Here is a 17,643-nt window from a genome sequence, read left to right on the forward strand (position 1 = left end):
TAAGTTGATAGGGTTGTAAAGAAAGCTTTTGGTACATTGGCCTTTATAAATCAATGTATTGAGTATAGGAGATGGGGTATTATATTGAAGTTGTATAAGATGTTGATGTGGTCTAATTTGGAGTATTGTGTGCAATTTTGGTCACCTACCTACAGGAAAGATGTAAATATGGTTGAAAGTGTATAGAGAAAATTTACAAAGATGTTGAGGGGTCTGGAGGACCTAAGGAAAGATTGAATAGATTCAGACTATACTTTATTAGCGGCTATAAGACAGCAGCTATACTTTATTAGGAGTTTGAAGAGATTTGGTACGTCAACAAATACACTCAAAGACTTCTATAAAAGTACAAACGTTTGTAGGATGGAGAGCATACTGACAGGCTGCATCACTGTCTGGTATGGAGGGGCTACTGCACAGGACCAAAAGAAGCTGCAGAAGGTTATAAATTTAGTCAGCTCCATCTTTCGTACTAGCCTACTAAGTACCCAGGACATATTTAGGGAGCGGTGTTTCAGAAAGGCAGCATCCATTATTAAGGACCTCCAGCACCCAGGGCATGCCCTTTTTTCACTGTCACCATCAGGTAGGAGGTACAGAAGCCTGAAGGCACACACTCAGCGATTCAGGAACAGTTGTTTCCCTCTGCCATTCGATTCCTAAATGGACATTGAACCTTTGGACACTACCTCACTTTTTTAACAAGTATATGGTATTTCTAATTTTTTGCAGGATTTTTAATCTTTTCAATATATGCATACTGCATACTGAATAAGATTTATTTATTTATTTTTCTTCTATACTATGTATCGCATTGAACTGCTATTACTAAGTTAACAAATTTCACGTCACATGCCGGTGATAATAAATCTGATTCTGATTCTGACTTTATTGCTTGGAACAGCGAAGACTAAGGGGAAATTGGTTAGAGGTGTACAAGATTATAAGGGGTATTGATAGGGTCAATACAAGCAGGCTTTTTCCACTGAGGTTGGGAGGGACTACAACTCGAGGTCATGGGTTAAGGGGAACATGAGGAGAAACTTCTTTATTCAGAGGGTGGTGAAAGTGTGGACGAGCACCCAGCACAAGTGGTGCATGTGAGCTCGGTTTCAATGTTTTAGAGAAGTTTGGACAGGTACACGATTGGTCTGGGTGTGGAGGGTTACAGTCTTGGCGCAAGTCGATGGGAGTAGGCAATTTAAATGTTTCGGCATGGACTAGATGGGCCAAAGGGCCTGTTTCTGTGCTGTACTTTTCTATTACTCTAATTGGATGATGAGCAAAAGGAAAAATAGCAATATTTAGACCAGCCTACACATACTTTATTTCTGTGCTTTTTGTCATTCACAACAAAGGAGAAAGAGATGTGCTTTGAGTAGGTGTTATGCTAATAAATCACACCTGTTCGAAAATGCTGATTTTTATTTAAATACAGAACTTTGATCCTAATTACCAATTGTCATCAATTTGAACTTTACTAAAAGCTGTTAAGAGAGCAGTTGTAAATATTGTGTGGATGCAACCTTCCTGGGTCAGGGAATAGGACAAAGTGATGTTTGTGTGTGTCGGTGGAATGGAGATGCTCCTGCAGCAACTGATAACTTCTGTAAAGTAGAACACCTCTGTACTGTTCAGCTGCAATCTTCAGAGAGTTTCCATGATCAATCTTGATCGTGTCAGAGACCAGGGGAAAAAATGTGCCAAGTATTTCCCTGTTTAAAATGTCCTCTTTGAACCTTCAACAGTAAATAGGCAGCTGGAGGTGACATAAGTATGTGTTGGGGATATCTTGGATCTGGAACTATGTAATGAGACGACCCAATTAGAGAGGAAAGTTGGCTGGGATAGATGGGGGAGATAGATTTAATGACAGGACACACACAAAATGCTGGATGAACTCAGCGGGTCAGACAACATCTATGGAAAGGAATAAACAGTCGATGTTTCTAGCTGAGACCCTTCGTCAGGACTCTAAAGGAAGGGAGAAGATAGCAGAATAGGAACCAGGGCCATCTGTTTTCTCAGCATGTTTATTCAAAGTGCTCGGGGTTGGAAGTGTTTTGGATTTTGGAATATTTGCATCTATTTAGTGGGGTGGAGGGGCGAAGGTACGTCTGTACTGGGAGTGGGGGTGTAAGGTGCTCCTTCCCTCCGCTAGCCTGCAGGTCCCCCTTGGGCAAGGTTTAGCTCCTGCTTAGCCCCCCATCCCGATCAGGGTCTTGTGAAGTTATGTGATCAATTGGCACATGGTCGTATAAGCACTGGTGCATATCACAAGTCCTGGTTATGTGATCACTGACGCCAGGCAGACAACCTCTGAAGAGTATTGACAATGGCTGGGGTCACCCAACTTAAAAAGGCACTGCCCAGAAGAAGGCAACGGCAAACCACTTCTGTACAAAATTTGACAAAAACAATCATGGTTCTGGAAAGACCATGATTGTCCACATCAAATGACACAGCACATAACAAATTAACAATAATGATATACGTTGGGGCTGGGATCCAATCGTGAGCACAAAATCCATTTATATTGCATACATATTCAGCTGATGTGAAGCTCACAGAGTGAACAGTCCGCAGTCAAAGCGTAGCCTGATATGATAGAGCTGGGTTCATTGGACTGTTGGAGTTGAATGACGGCCCCCAACTGCATTTATTACTGAGATCTAATACTGTGATTGACCGCATATCTGCCATCGATTTCGCTCAGCCATCCATTCCACAGCAACTACAACAGGAGGGGATAGCTTTAATAATTTTGTGCATGAAACAATAATGTGTATTTTGAACCATCAGAAAGGTAAGCTATCACTACCTTGGCTGCCCTGCTTGACAGCCAGTGGCTGTTCGGCATTGCCTACGTTTCCGACTCTGAATTTATGTGCCACTGATAGGCAGTCTCTGCCTTCACCTTTTTCATCACACATATGCCCTAGTACAGCCATTCAGCATGTTAGATTTTCCTCAGCGACGATCTTGCCAAACTCATCAGTAAATTCCTCTGCTCCTTCCTGATCAGCAGATGCTTTATCATCACAAATCTTTAAAAAATTTAGTACTGTGCCATTTTTAACCAGCCTGCTCATTTGTCTGTGTTTTTTCTATTTTTTATTAAATTCTGTTCATTGCAAAGTGAGGTCACTTGCTTGAACTGTCCGTGGTGCATCGAGACCTTTGCATCGCCTAGGAACCTTCTCAGAACCTTGTAGAATTTTCCCTTTGTGATATTGTGACAGCGCTCAAAAGAATTTGGACTATGGAGGCTTTTGGATTTTAGAAGTACTGATGAGGGGTGCTCAACAGCACTGATTTCTTTTGGTTACGTACTTGAAATACAGGAGGAACTCAACAGGCCAGGCAACATCTATGGGAAAAAAATACGTTGGACCGAGGAGCTCAGCCCGAAATGTCGACTGTACTTCTTTCTATAGATGCTGCCTGGCTGCTGAGTTCCTCCAGCAACTTGAGTGTGTTGCCTGTATTTCAAACATCTGCAGATTTTCTCTTGTTTGTGATTTATTTTGGTGATCAGTATGAAACGATCAGGGCTGAGAATAGGAAAGTGGAATTACTAATAGTTCAATTATAACCTTAATTGGCGAAAGCAGCTCAGAAAAGCTTCCAATTGCCCACATCTGCTCATGGAATCCTTTACAGTGACTAATTTACTTCAAATTTGTTAAATACTCCCCCAATAAGCTGATAATGAGTGATCCTGCCAGCTGTAGGTGTAAATCATTGCTTGGTTACTCTCAGTCTTTGGTTTTGAAATTTGGGTGAACTAAAAAGCACGATAACACAGAAAAATTGCTGGAAAAACTCATGCAGCATCAAAGGAACAATAGTGTGAACTGTTATTTAAATGTGGAGAAGGTTCAAACAGGTGCAGAGGGACTTGGAGTCCTCGTGCAAGACTCCCACGAGGTTAATTTACAGATGAGTCTGTGGTAAAGAAGGCAAATGTAATGTTGGCATTTATTTCAAGGGGAATAGAATATAAAAGCAAGGAGAAACTGCTGAGGCTTTATAAGACACTAGTCAGGTCGCACTTGGAATATTGTCATAAAGAATGTGTTGTCATTGCAGAGTCGAGAGGTGGTTCATGAGGATGATTCTGGGAGTGAAGGGGTTAACATATGAGGAGCGTTTGTCAGCTTTGGGCCTGTGCTTACTAGAATCTAGAAGAATGAGTTGGGATCTCATTGAAACCTATCGATTATTGAAAGGACTAGATAGGGTTTTCAGGTAGGGAATGACAGGATTGGTAGCACGATGTACCTGGAATTTGTTGTTTTTGATATGATGGGGGAGGGAGTGCAGGGGTAGATCAACTGATATGGGAGAGTGTTACAGCATGGAATCATAGAACACTACAGCACAAAAGCTAGCCCTTTGGCCCATCTATTCCATGCAAGACTATTAATCTGCTTGACCCACTGACCTGACCTGGCCTAGAGCCCTCCATTCCTCGCCCATCCATATACCTGTCCAGATTTCTCTGAAATGTTGAAATTGAACTCAAATGCACCACTTTCACTGGCAACTCATTCCACACTTTCACCATCCTCTGCGTGAAGAAATTCCACCTCATGTTCCCTTTAAGTGTTTCACTTTTCACGCTTTACTCTGATCTCTAGTTTTAGTCGTACCCAAAGCTGGAGGAACTCAGCAGGTCAGGCAGGATGTATGGAAAAGAATAAACAGTTGATGGTTCAGGCCAAGACCCTTCTTCCAGGCTGAGATGGAAAGAGGAAGATGCCAGAATAAAAAGGTGGAGGGATGGAAAGAGGATAGCTGGAAGATAATAGGCAAAGCCAGGTGGGTGGGAAAGGTCAAGGGTTGGAGAAGAAAGAATCTGATAGGAGAGGAGAGTGGACAATAGGAGAAAGGAAAGGAGGAGGGGACCCAGGGGGGATCTAATAGGTAGGTGAGAAGAGGTAGAAGGTCAGAGTGGGGAATATGTTCACCAGAAGGAGAAAGGAGGGTACCCAGATGGAATACAAGGTGTTACTCCTCCACCTTGAGGGTGGCCTCATCATGGCACAAGAGGAGGCCATGGATCGACACGTCGAAATGTGAATAAAAATGGTTGGCCACTGGGAAGTCCCACTTATGGTGGATGGAGTGGAGGTGCTTGAAGAAGTCTTACCTAATTTCAGTGGAAATATGCCTGCTTGCATTTACCCTGTCTATACCCCTCATAAGACTCAGCACCCAGAGAGGAAACACTGGAAAGCTCACCCACGGAGAAAGTTTGGGAGGAGCTCAGAAATAGAATAGGTACACTCATGCTGATGTGATTGTACTATAGGCCTATGTGAACTAAAGGGAAATGATTCTGACAAAGTTGTTTGTGGGAGCTAGAACATGGCTAGTTGGGAGAATGATGGAAGCTTATCACATAGAGAACTTGCCTGCCCAGATGACCCAAGAGGGTAAAGGCCAAGGGCAGTAAAGTGGAACAAAGTTGAATGACTTATTAGGCTGTACCATGTTCAGGAAAAGCCTGCAAAAAGTAATGGACACAGCCCACTCCATCACCAGCAAAGCCCTACCCACCACTGAACACATCTGCAAGTAGCACAGACCATAAGACCATAAGATATAGGAGCAAAATTAGGCCACTTGGTCCATCGCCTCTGCTCCACCATTTCATCATTGTTGATCCAATTTTCCTCTCAGCCCAAATCTCCTGCCTTCTCCCCGTATTCCTTCATGCCCTGATCAATCAAGAATCTATCAACCTCTGCCTTAAATATACTTGGCCTTCACAGCTGCCTGTGGCAACAAATTCCACAAATTCACCACTCTTTGGCTAAAGAAATTCCTCCTCATCTCTGTTCTAAAAGGATGCCTCTCTATTCTGAGGTTGTGTCCTCTGGCCTTAGTCTCTCCCACCACAGGAAACGTCCTCTCCACATCCACTCTATCAAATCCTTTCACCATTCGATAGGTTTCAATGAGGTCACTCCTCATTCTTCTGAATTCTAGTGAACTCAGGCCCAGAGCTATCCGACGCTCTTCATATGGCAAGCCATTCAATTACTGTTACAAGAAAGTGGTATCCATCATCAAGAATCACCATCATCCAGCCGTGTTCGCTCCTTGCTGCTTCCATCAGGAAGGAGGTACAGGAGCCTCAGATCCCACACCACCAGGTCAGGAACTGTTATTACTTCTCGACTATCAGGCTCCTGAACTGGCACGGGTAACTTTACTCATTTCAACTCTGAACTGATTCCACAATCTATAGAGTGACTTGCAAGGACTCCACAACTCAAGTTATTTACTCTTTGATATTTACACACTTTTTCTTCACTTGCATATTGGTTGTTTGCCAGTCTTTGTAGACATATCATTTTCATAAATTCTGTTGTATTTCTTTATATTCCTCTAAAAGCCTGCAAGAAATTGAATCACAATGTAGTATATGGTGACATATATGTTCCTTGATTAGAAACTTACTTTGGAGCTTGGAAAAATAGCGAGCTATGGGTAACCCCAGGTAATTTCTAAGGTCAGGACATGTTCGGCACAACTCTGTGGGCCGAAGGGCCTGTATTGTGCTGTAGGTTTTCTATGTTTTTATGTTTCTACTTTGACTTTGAATGTCCCAATTTTGTCTGGAATAGTTTCCTCATCTGCCTTAAATGTCTAATATTCAGCTTGTTCCAGTTTTCTAACATCATTTTTAAGTCACATGCCTTTTTCTCATTCATTTCTAATCATTCACTTTGCAAAAATACAGTTAAGATATTTTTGAGGGGATGCTTCAAGAAGACGATATCCATCATTAAGGACCTCCACCACCCAGGATATACCCTCTTCTTATTTCTACTATCAAAGAGGAGGTACAGGAGCCTGAAGACACACATTTAACATTTTAGGAACAGCTTCTTTGCCTCTACCATTAGATTTGTGAATGGACAATGAACCCACGTACACTACCTCATTATTACTTTTTTTGCTTTCTTTTAGCACTACTTATTTAAGTTATATTTCTTTTCTTATTGTAATTTATTGCTTTTTTATTAATATGTATTGAAATGTACTGCTGCCGCATACAACAAATTTCATGACGTGTGCTAGTGATGTGAAACCTGGTTCTGATTCAGATTAAAGTAATAGAAAATAATAATCGGACTGGAATATTTGTGCAATGCGGACTGAAGATGAATGCTAAATCCATACCGTCCGCTCACCAGTTCACTGAGTGTAATTCCAAGCTTCAAAAGTGACCAAAATGTAGATAATGAGGCTCATCTCTGTGATAGAGACTGAGTTATGAGGAAAATGTATAAAACTTGTTTTGGTTTGAAAGGAAGCAAATGAGGCAGGTTCACAGAGCGCTGTGTGAGATTATATGTAGGACAGAAAAAGCATGTGGTGAAAGAGCTTTAAACCCGCAGAGATTTTTCAAGACCTGAGGAATCTTCCAAAGGGCTTTACAGAAAATTAAATATATCTGTAGCGTAATCTCCTACATGGAAAATGCAGCAGTCAATCTCTGCAAAACAATCTCTCACAAACAGCAATATCAGATTCTTTTTATAGTGATATTGCTGGTGGGATGGGTATTGGGCAGGTTACGGGAACACCATTACTAATCAGTAGTCAAGTTGAGAAGTGAGAGTATCGCATACAACTCAATTATAAAGCCCAATCCATTCTCCGTCAAGAAAAGTTGCCTTTCTCTTTAGTTTTCCTTGGTGGTCCAGTTTTAGGAAGTCTCAAGAGATATATGGAAGAGATTTCCATACAAGAATGATTCTGGTCTAATTGTTATAATGGTTGGCATATGAATTTTCAGGACATGTTTTTCTAAGAATAGATTATGTTGCAAAGTGAAAGATTTATTTTTTTATTTGACATATGTACTGCAACTGTGCCTTTTAACTACTAAATTATAGTTAAGATTGCTGTTGTCAGTGTTCCAAGTAAACATCTCTTTATAACGTTAGTTAATTTTCCCAACGAAGCCAGTGATCTCTGGCATTATGAGCATGATCAAGCCTTTTGCTTCATTACCCTATTCAGAAGCTAATTGCAGGCATCACGCATTGAATTTCCTCAGGAAGGAACAGAGAGGAGCTGCTGGGAACCAGAGCAGGCCCCAATATGAAGACTTCGAGATAATTACTTCCTGAAAATGCTGAAAATCCAGAACAACACACACAACATGCTGGAGGAACTCAGCAGGTCAGGGAGAGGGATAAATAGTCGATATTTTGGGCTGAGATACTCTCACCCTTCACTTCCCTCCCCCCACCATCATAAGCTGCATACCACCTGTGGTAGTGTAACAGTTAGCTTAATGCTTTAGAACACCAGCAGTCTGGGTTCTGTTCTCATCTCCTGTAAGAAGTTTGTTTGCCCTCCCCATCACTGCATGGGCATTCCCCCCCAACCGTTTCCTCCGACATTCTAAAGACGTACGGGTTATTAGTTTGTGGGAATTCTATGTTGGCACTGGAAGCATGGCAACACTTATGGGCTGCCCCCAGCACAACCTCGAACTATGTTGGTCATTGGTACAAAAAATGCAATTCACTCTATGTGTCAATGTACCTGTGACACATTTTTAAACCGGCCTAAAGCACCGACTCTTTATTTCCCATCATAGATGCTTCCTAACCTGCTGACTTCCTCCAGCATTTTGTCTGAGTTGCTCGGTGTAATTTATCAAACCCTATATTCTCCCCCAAGAATGATTATCTGATTTTGAGCAGCACCTTAATCACTAATGTAGAAAGGAGGGGAGAATACTCGATAATCAAAACTAATACGGACTAAGCATGCTTAGATTTTTTTTAGATTGTGAGAACACTCAGTCCTCTTTTATTGTCATTTAGAAATGCATACATGCATTAAGAAATGATACAATGTTTCTCCGGAGTGATATTACAGAAATCAAGACAGACCAAAGACTAACACTGACAGAACCACATAATTATAACATATAGTTACAGCAGTGCAAAGCAATACCATAATTTGATGAAGAACAGACCATGGGCATGGTAAAAAAAGTCTCAAAGTCCCCGAGTCGATCGACTCCCGAGTCCCCGATAGCGGCAGCAAAAGGGAGAAACTCCAGGCACCGTCAACTTGCTGATACCTTGGAAGCAGCCAACCCAAACCAACCCTGAGTCCATCTGTCTGAAAACTCCGAGTTTCCGAGCAGCCTCTCTGATACAGCATCCCGAGCGCCATCCTCTGCCGGGTGCCTTCTACCTCTCCCCGGCCGCTGAAACATGCAAAGCCGAGGATTTCGGGGCCTTCTGCTCTGGAGATTCCGGTTACCACACAGTAGCAGCGGTAGCAAAACAGGCATTTCAGAAGTTTTCCAGATGTTCCGCTGTGCTCTCACGTCTGTCATCAAATCAGGATTGTGCACGGTCCCCTACTTGACAGATAACAGATGTTCATCATCGAAGTGGCCGCGCGCGCTGTCGTCATGCCACCATCTTCTCCTCCACTCCCTGGTTGATCTCGTTGTTAGAGACAGAGCCAATGCTAATATTCAGACTCAGATACAGATTCAATTATTTATCTCAATACATCGAAGCATGCAGTGAAATGTGTCATTTGTTTCAATAGCCAACACAACCTAAGGACGTGCTGGGGGCAGCCCACAAGTGTAGCCACACATTCCAGTGTCAGCACAGTGTACCCACAGTGCTCGGCAGAATGACACAGATCACAAGCAACTGAACTTTGGCTTTCGGGTTTTGACCTTGGTGAATCATCCACACTTATGTTTAAAATAATGAACCAGACTTCTTTCTAAACAGAGCTACTTAAATTTTTTTATTGTCATCAGCATCATCATTATGTGCTGTGTTGTATGACATCATCATTATGTGCTGTGTTCTATGACATCATCATTTTGTGCTATGTTGTATGATGTGGGGGATCATAGTATTTCCATGACATTGATTGTTCTTGGCAAATTTTTCTGCAGAATTGGTTTGCCATTGTCTTCTTCTGGGCAGTGTCTTTACAAGACGGATGATCCCAGCCATTATAAATACTCTTCAGAGATTCCCTGCCTGGTGTCAGTGGTCACATAACCAGAACTTGTGATATGCACCAGCTGCTGATTCGACCATCCACCACCTGCTCCCATGGCTTCATATGACCCTGACTGGGGACTAAGCAGGTGCTACACCTTGCCCAATGGTGACCTGCAGGCTACCGGAGGGAAGGAGCACCTTACACCTCCTTTGGTCGAGATGTATTTCCACAATGGCACATGATTTTTATTGTATTGTGGAAATAAAAAAGAAGTTTTGATTCTAAATTCCTGTGTCTGCAGCGGAAAGGTCCAGCACCATGAGAAAGACAAGCTTCCTCATCATGCTGCTTTGCTTGAGCTGCTTTAGGGCCATAAGGTTTATTCAGGAATTACTCTTCCATACTGCTCAGAGGAATAATAGTTTTACAAAACTGTTGCTGGGGCTTGAGGACCTGTGTTATGGGGAAAGGTTGAATAGGTTAGGAGTTTATTCTGTAGAGTGTAGGAGAATGAAGGTAGATTTGATAGAAGTATGCAAAATTATGAGGGGTATAGATGGAGCGTAGAAAAACAAAGGGCTATGTGGTAGGGAAATTCTAGGCAGCTTCTAGAGTAGGTTACAAGGTTGGCACAACATTGTGGGCTGAAGGGCCTATAATGTGCTGTAGATTTTCTACGTTTCTAAATATATCCAGGCTTGGATTGGGTGAAACTGGAACCAGAGATCATGAATTAAAGGTGAAAGGTGAAATATTTAAGGTGAACATGTAGGGGAACATTTTCAGAGGTGGGTAGAGCATGGGACATTCTGCCAGCGGAGATGGTGGATGCAAGTTCAACTTCAATATTTAAGAGTAATTTGGATAAGTGCATGGATAGAAGGGTATGGAGGGCTGTGGTCTGGGTGCTAGTCAATGGGTCTAGGCAGACTAATAGTTCGACATAGGCCAGATGGGCTGAAGGGCCTGTTTCTGTGCTGGAGTGTTCTATGACTCCATGAATGAACCTGTGCATGATACAGCGAAGATATAAATATGAGGGAGACTGTAAATGCCGGAAATCTGGAAACCACATGCAGAATGCTGGTGAAACTCAACAGGTCAGGCAACATCTATGGAGGGAAATGAACAGTTAAAGTTTTGGACCAAATCCCTTCATCATCCAAAGGTTGAAAGATTCAAAGATTCAAAGTACATTTATTATCGAAGTATGTATGCAGTGTACAACCCTGAGATTTGTGATCCTGTAGACAGGCATAAAACAAAGAACCACCATGAAACTCGTTCCAAAAAAAGAACAAATCATGCAAGTGGCATAAAAACAAGGGAAAATACACAGAATACAAGCATCAAACCATAGAGTCTTTGAAACAGTGTAGAAATGTCCAGTTTAGTTCTGTGTTGTTTGTTGACTACAGGCTGCAGAGCAAGTCTGTCGCAATCAAAATCTCACAAAATAGACAGAGATGGGCTTTGCCAATGATCTCAGCAGTGTGAATCTGGCCCTTTCCACTAATGGCTGAGTTACTGTAGCTTGTCAACGTTAGTTACCTTTGTTCCCATCTGATGTACAGTCTTAGCAACAAAGTGCAGATCAAACATACAGATCAAATTTCAAACATAGTATATATGTCACCATGCACTTCCTTTAGATTTATTTTCTTGCAGACATATATAGAAAAATAAATACAATCGGATTTATGAAAGATCAGACATAAAAAAAGGACAACTATTGTGTAACAGAAAGCAAATTGCACAATTAAAAAGTAATATAATTTCTGTAAAAAGCAGAAATATGCCATTCAGCCCACCAAGCCTGCTCTCTATTTCATCATGTCTGATCCATTTCCCTCTCAGCCCCAATCTCCTGCCTTCTCCCCGTACTCCTTCATGCCCTGACTAATGATGAATCTGTGAATCTCCATCTTAAATGCACCCAGTGACCTGGCCTCCACAGCTGCCAGTGGCAATGAATTCCACAGATTCACCATCTTCTTGCAGAAGACAATCCTCTTCATTTCTGTTCTAAATGGTCATGTTACCATTAGGTTCTTACTCTCCCTGGTGAGTCCAAATGCCAAATTAATTTTGTTGTAATTGAGCAATTAAGATATTGGAACTGACAACCTGTCTCTCTCGTGGGGTTTTTCCACATGTAGTGTTGTTGAAAGAGGATGTTGGCCTGTTGGATTTGAATTCCTGACACTCCTACAATTATCTACGGCTTAACACACAGATGAACCCACACACATGCGCTCACCCACATTATAAATCCCTCACAGTGTTAGTTTTAATGGAATGCATGATGGTGTTAAACCTATCAGGCTTGTTGATGAACTGCTGTTTACTTTAAAAGTATAGATCAGTGTTTATTTTACATTATAATTTACACTTTCCACTAAATTATAGGTGAAATCTTTTTAAGTGATTTGTGTTAGGGGGTTTATGGGATTCAGGCATAAAATATTAACTTCAACAACTAACTTTAGCCACCAATCTTTAGACCTGGACATCGACTGCAGATTAAATTTAAGATGCAGCTCTGGACAATGGGTTCCTAGAGCTGTTAATTGAAAAAGCAGTCACATGGGTTAACATTCATTTAGTCTGCCTGGATTGTGGCTGTGCAGAAGGAGGTGTGAAAGTTGTATGTAATTCAAAGGAAGCATTGTAGATATGTTGTAAATGTAGAATTGCCCTTTGATTTTGACCATATAAAACGTCATGCAATATTGGGTCAAACAGGCCTGTTCCTCTGAAAGGGTCACAATATGAGGCCTGCTCTGCTTCATTTTGTCAAATAAAGCTCGTACCTACCAGCTGCATCTCTCACATTATAACAATTTGGATAAAAGTGTAGCTATCTGTTTTTGCTTCAGTATGAATTAAAGCATTACTGCAAGAATCAGAGCTTTGAATTCCAAAAGTGCCAAACACACCCATCAAATCTACCATTGTTAGCCTGTTTATTTTAAAAAGACTTTATAATTCATTGAAAACAATTTTGCATGATCCCTTTGAAACTGCAATTCCAGAGAAATGCAAAGTGATCTTGTCAGAGATGCAGAAAATCGTGTGACTACAGTGGTTCCTAACTTCTCAATAAGTCTCCTTTACGTTAACCTCAATAAATGAGAATAGAATCATAGAGAAGTTCAGCACAGAAACAAGCCCTTCAGCCCATCTAGTCCATGCCAAACAATTTAAATTGTCTTCTCCTATTGGCATTCACCCGGACTATAGCCACCCATACCCCTACCATCTATATACCTATCCAAACTTCTCTTAAACATTGAAGTCGAGCTCGCATGCACCCCTTGTGCTGGCAGCACGTTCCGCACTCTCATGGCCCTCTGAGTGACGAAACGTAGAAACATAGAAAACCTACAGCACAATACAGGCCCGTCGGCCCACCAAGCTGTGCCAAACATGTCCTTACCTTAGAACTATCTAGGCTTACCTACAGCCCTCTATTTTTCTAAGCTCCACGTATCCGTCCAGGAGTCTCTTAAAAGACCCTATCGTTTCCGCCTCCACCACCGCTGCCGGCAGCCCATTCCACGCACTCACCACTCTCTGTGTAAAAAATTACCCCTGACATCTCCTCTGTACCTATTTCCAAGCACCTTAAAACTATGCCCTCTCGTGCTAGCCATTTCAGCCCTGGGAAAAAGCCTCTGACTATCCACACTAGTGGTCACCAACCCATCGATCGCGATCGACCAGTCGATCTTTGAGACTTTCCCAGTAGATCCCGAAAAAAATCAAACATAAATACACAAATACTGTTCTAATGTGAGCATTACAAAAATAAGTAATACTAATTAGGATAATGGTAATATAGCAATACTTTCGCTACTGAAAGCTGTTTGTAAAGAGAGATTGTTTCCGGGTTGCGGGGTTTTTATTCCCAGTGCGCATGTGTGTATCTCCCTCGCCATGCACCGCATTTTCAATGTAGCTTGTGCTGCATCAAAGTGACCAATTAGATTAGATAAGAGTACAGACTGTCACAAACATCAATATACGGCACTCACTCGTGATATCCTGATGGCATGGTGGAGACTCCATGAAAGAAAGGGAAAACATACAAATTCCATTCACAGTGGGAAGAGGAATTTCTATTTACCTTGGTGAAAGACAAGTGTGTATGTATGTTGTGCCACCAAACACAAGCACTGACTAAAAGAGGGAATCTGGAGCAGCACCACAACACCAACCTCCAGAAATATAAAGACACCTACCCCCCAAAGAGCGCAATTCGTGCCTGGAAAGTTGAGCTGAAATCGGGTTGAAGACCCAGCAGTTGTTTTTCACAAAACACGCTGCTTAAAATAAGGCTGCTATTGAAGCATCATTTCGTGTAAGTCACCTTTTGGCTAAACACAAGAAGCCTTTTACAGATGGCGATTTATTCAAGGAAGCAATGGCCATTACCGCAGAGACTGTTTTTAATGACTTTAAAAACAAAAACGACATCAAAACCGCAATACATAATATACCGCTTGGCCCTGCAACAGTGATAAGGAGGGTAGAGTCACTGTCGGAGGATGTGGTGTGAATATTTTTCACTACAGTTTGACGAATCCCTGAATGTAATGCAAACAGCTCAGCTTGTTGTATTTGTCAGAATGGCTTTCCAGGATTTTACAACAAAGGAGGACTTCCTCACTCTTTTGCAATTAAAGGAGAGAACAAGAGGTGAGGATATTTACAATGAGTTTAAAAAATATGTTAGTGAAAATGACAACCCCATTTATAAACTGGTGGCAATTACTACTGATGGGGCTCCAGCAATGTGCAGTGTACGCTGTGGTTTTAGAGCACTAAAAGGCAGTGCTTACTTTGGGTCAACTTATCTGTGTGAAATTGCATTTTCACAGATGAAAATTATTAAATCTAAGTACAGGAGCTGTCTTACTGACAGACACCTCACAGACTGTCTCAGACTGGCTGTCTGTAGTTATGAGCCAAATTTCAGGGAACTAGCAGAAAGTATTCAGCCCCAGTCATCACACTGAGTGCAACAGTCAAGTTTTATTCATTTATTTTTCGTGTTGAAATAAAATTAAATAATGAAACTTAGAATTACAGGTGTGAAGTATTGTAATATTCTTAAAGAAGGACAGCTATGGCCTGTTTGATATGCTAGTTACAGTGTTTTCTTGTTTGAATTAATTTGAAAGTTTGCCAAAAGTATTTTGTGTAATTCAAGTACAAGTAGCCCAAATAAAAGGCCTCAGATTAGAAGTACAATCTGAGCTGTTTTTTCTCTAAACAATTTAGTAGGTAGATCTTGCCTTTCACTAAGGTCGAGGTTGGGGATCTTGGGCTTAAAAAGGTTGGTGACCACTAATCCACGTGATCAGTGCCTCTCATCATCTTATACACCTCTATCAGGTCACCTCTCATCCTCCGTCACTCCAAGGAGAAAAGGCCGAGTTCACTCAACCTATTGTCACAAGGCATGCTCTCCTATCCAGGCAACATCCTTGTAAGTTTCCCCTTAAAATTTTCACCTTTCACCCTTAACACATGACTTCTAATTGCAGTCAAAGTTCAAAAAAAATTCAAAATACGTTTATTATCGAAGTTTGTATAAATTATATGGCCTAGAGATTTGTCTCCTTGCAGGCAGCCACAAGAGACCCAAAAGAGCCCATTAAAAAAGACCAATTGACACCCAATGTGCAGAGAGAAAAAAACCCACAAATCATGCAAACAGTAAAAGCAAGCAAACAGCATTCAGAACGAAAGTGAGTCCATAGACATGCAGCCCGGGGCAGACACCCAGCTTCAGTTCATCACACAGCGGAGCGTGCAGCCAGAGTCCCACCCAACTGCAGTGGAGAAAGCCTGCTTGCATTTACCCTATCTATACCCCTTATAATTTTGTATACCTCTATCAAATCTCCTCTCAATCTTCTACGTTCCAAGTAATAAAGTCCTCACCTATTCAATCTTTCCTTCAACTCAAGTCCTCCAGACTCAACAGCAATCCTTAGACTTTTTCAATTTCACTTACATCTTTCCTGTCGGTAGATGACCAGAACTGCACACAATACTCCAAACTAATACGTTGAACTTTGACTTTCAGCCATTTTCATTTATATAAAGTTTAATGTAAAGGAGATATTGACGAGTTAGGAATCACTGAAAAAACATGAATCTTGAGTTAGGATGAAGTGTTTCCCAAATCTTTCATGACTCAAATCCAATATTTTTGATTCCATAAGCGACAAACTTTTAACTAAATTCAGCATGTGTCATGAGTTGACCAAGCATTCTCTTTCTGTTCCACAACCCTAAGGGATCATCAACTGTGTAGGGCAGACATTAATTTCTTGCGGAAACATCAGTATCCAGGGAGGTGTGTCTAAAGAGATAGCTGACATTCTTTTATCAGCAAACAAAAGGGGAAGCAGGATACAAATACTCTAATCTCTTTGTAAATCATTTTCTAAAGATATAATTTCTTCCAGAGGAAAGAAAGAGCACGCTTTGAAATTCCAGTCATTTATTTCGGACCTGAAGCAATATATCACTGTCAAATGCTTTATCTATCAGCTCCACAGTGCGCTGGTTACATCTGCGGACACCTACAGCCCACTGGGAGATTTCATGGTGGCTTTCTGTTCTGTGGCTGCAGGTGTGAGGTTATCACACAGCTATTCGCTTTGCCATGGTAATGAAAGTCAATTAAACAGATACAGTGATATTGCTATTCTCATTTGTGTGAAATAAAGTCTGCGGTTAATTTTAATACATTGCTGTAATTGCTATCTAGTCTTTAATGGAATAATGAGACTGTAGTTGAGAAGCCACAGCTATCAAAATGCAGTTGTTTGTACTTCCCTTATTTCGGTCTTACATAAGGATTTGTAATGTTACTTAGTCTGAAATGTCACTGAATGCTGCAAAAGAGATGGTTTAATTCAGTAATTAAATACTAGCTGCTAACCATTGTGATATGACTGGCATTTTTTCTATCAAAAGCTACTTAAGATTTAAGTGGATGATAAGGCTGTGGGGGAAGAGGAAAAAATATAACGTTTAGTTTTGCTTTAATGTGTGCTGTTTTCAAATCCACCAGCGCCCCATGGGTCTGCTGAGGAGATTTTGCTTCTTTAACTGAATAAGAATAAGAAAGAGAGGAAAATGAAGACATCAAAACCTCAGCTGGATTCGAGCCGCATTCCCCTTCAGCCCGCTTGATAAACCTAAACTGAAAGACTGCATTCTCTTATTTCCTACAACAAAAGTCAGACAATGGGTGGCCACTAACTGGGCTTTTTTGCTTATTACGGCGAGACATTATGCCAGGAATCTCCATTCAGTTGGAGATAATGCGCAGTCACATCGGACTTGTTGAGGCCAGAGCTCAATCTATTTCTGGGGACCTCTCCTTTTAATCTAATCCTGGCTTTACTGACTAGCATGCCAGGAAGCTGAAGAAAGTAAACGAGAACATCCCCGGCCCGTCTTCAGATCCGTCAAAGGTTGACATAATTAGAGGAGTTTCTGCGGCTCATTCATAACTCCCAGCTCCGGCTGTGGGAAGAACCTAGACAGCAAATGCACTCAAGAACTTTGAATGGCATTTGGAGCCAGGGAGGAGAAGGC

The sequence above is a fragment of the Mobula hypostoma genome, chromosome 2 (assembly GCF_963921235.1).
Source record: "Mobula hypostoma chromosome 2, sMobHyp1.1, whole genome shotgun sequence".
Classification (NCBI taxonomy): Eukaryota; Metazoa; Chordata; class Chondrichthyes; order Myliobatiformes; family Myliobatidae; genus Mobula; species Mobula hypostoma.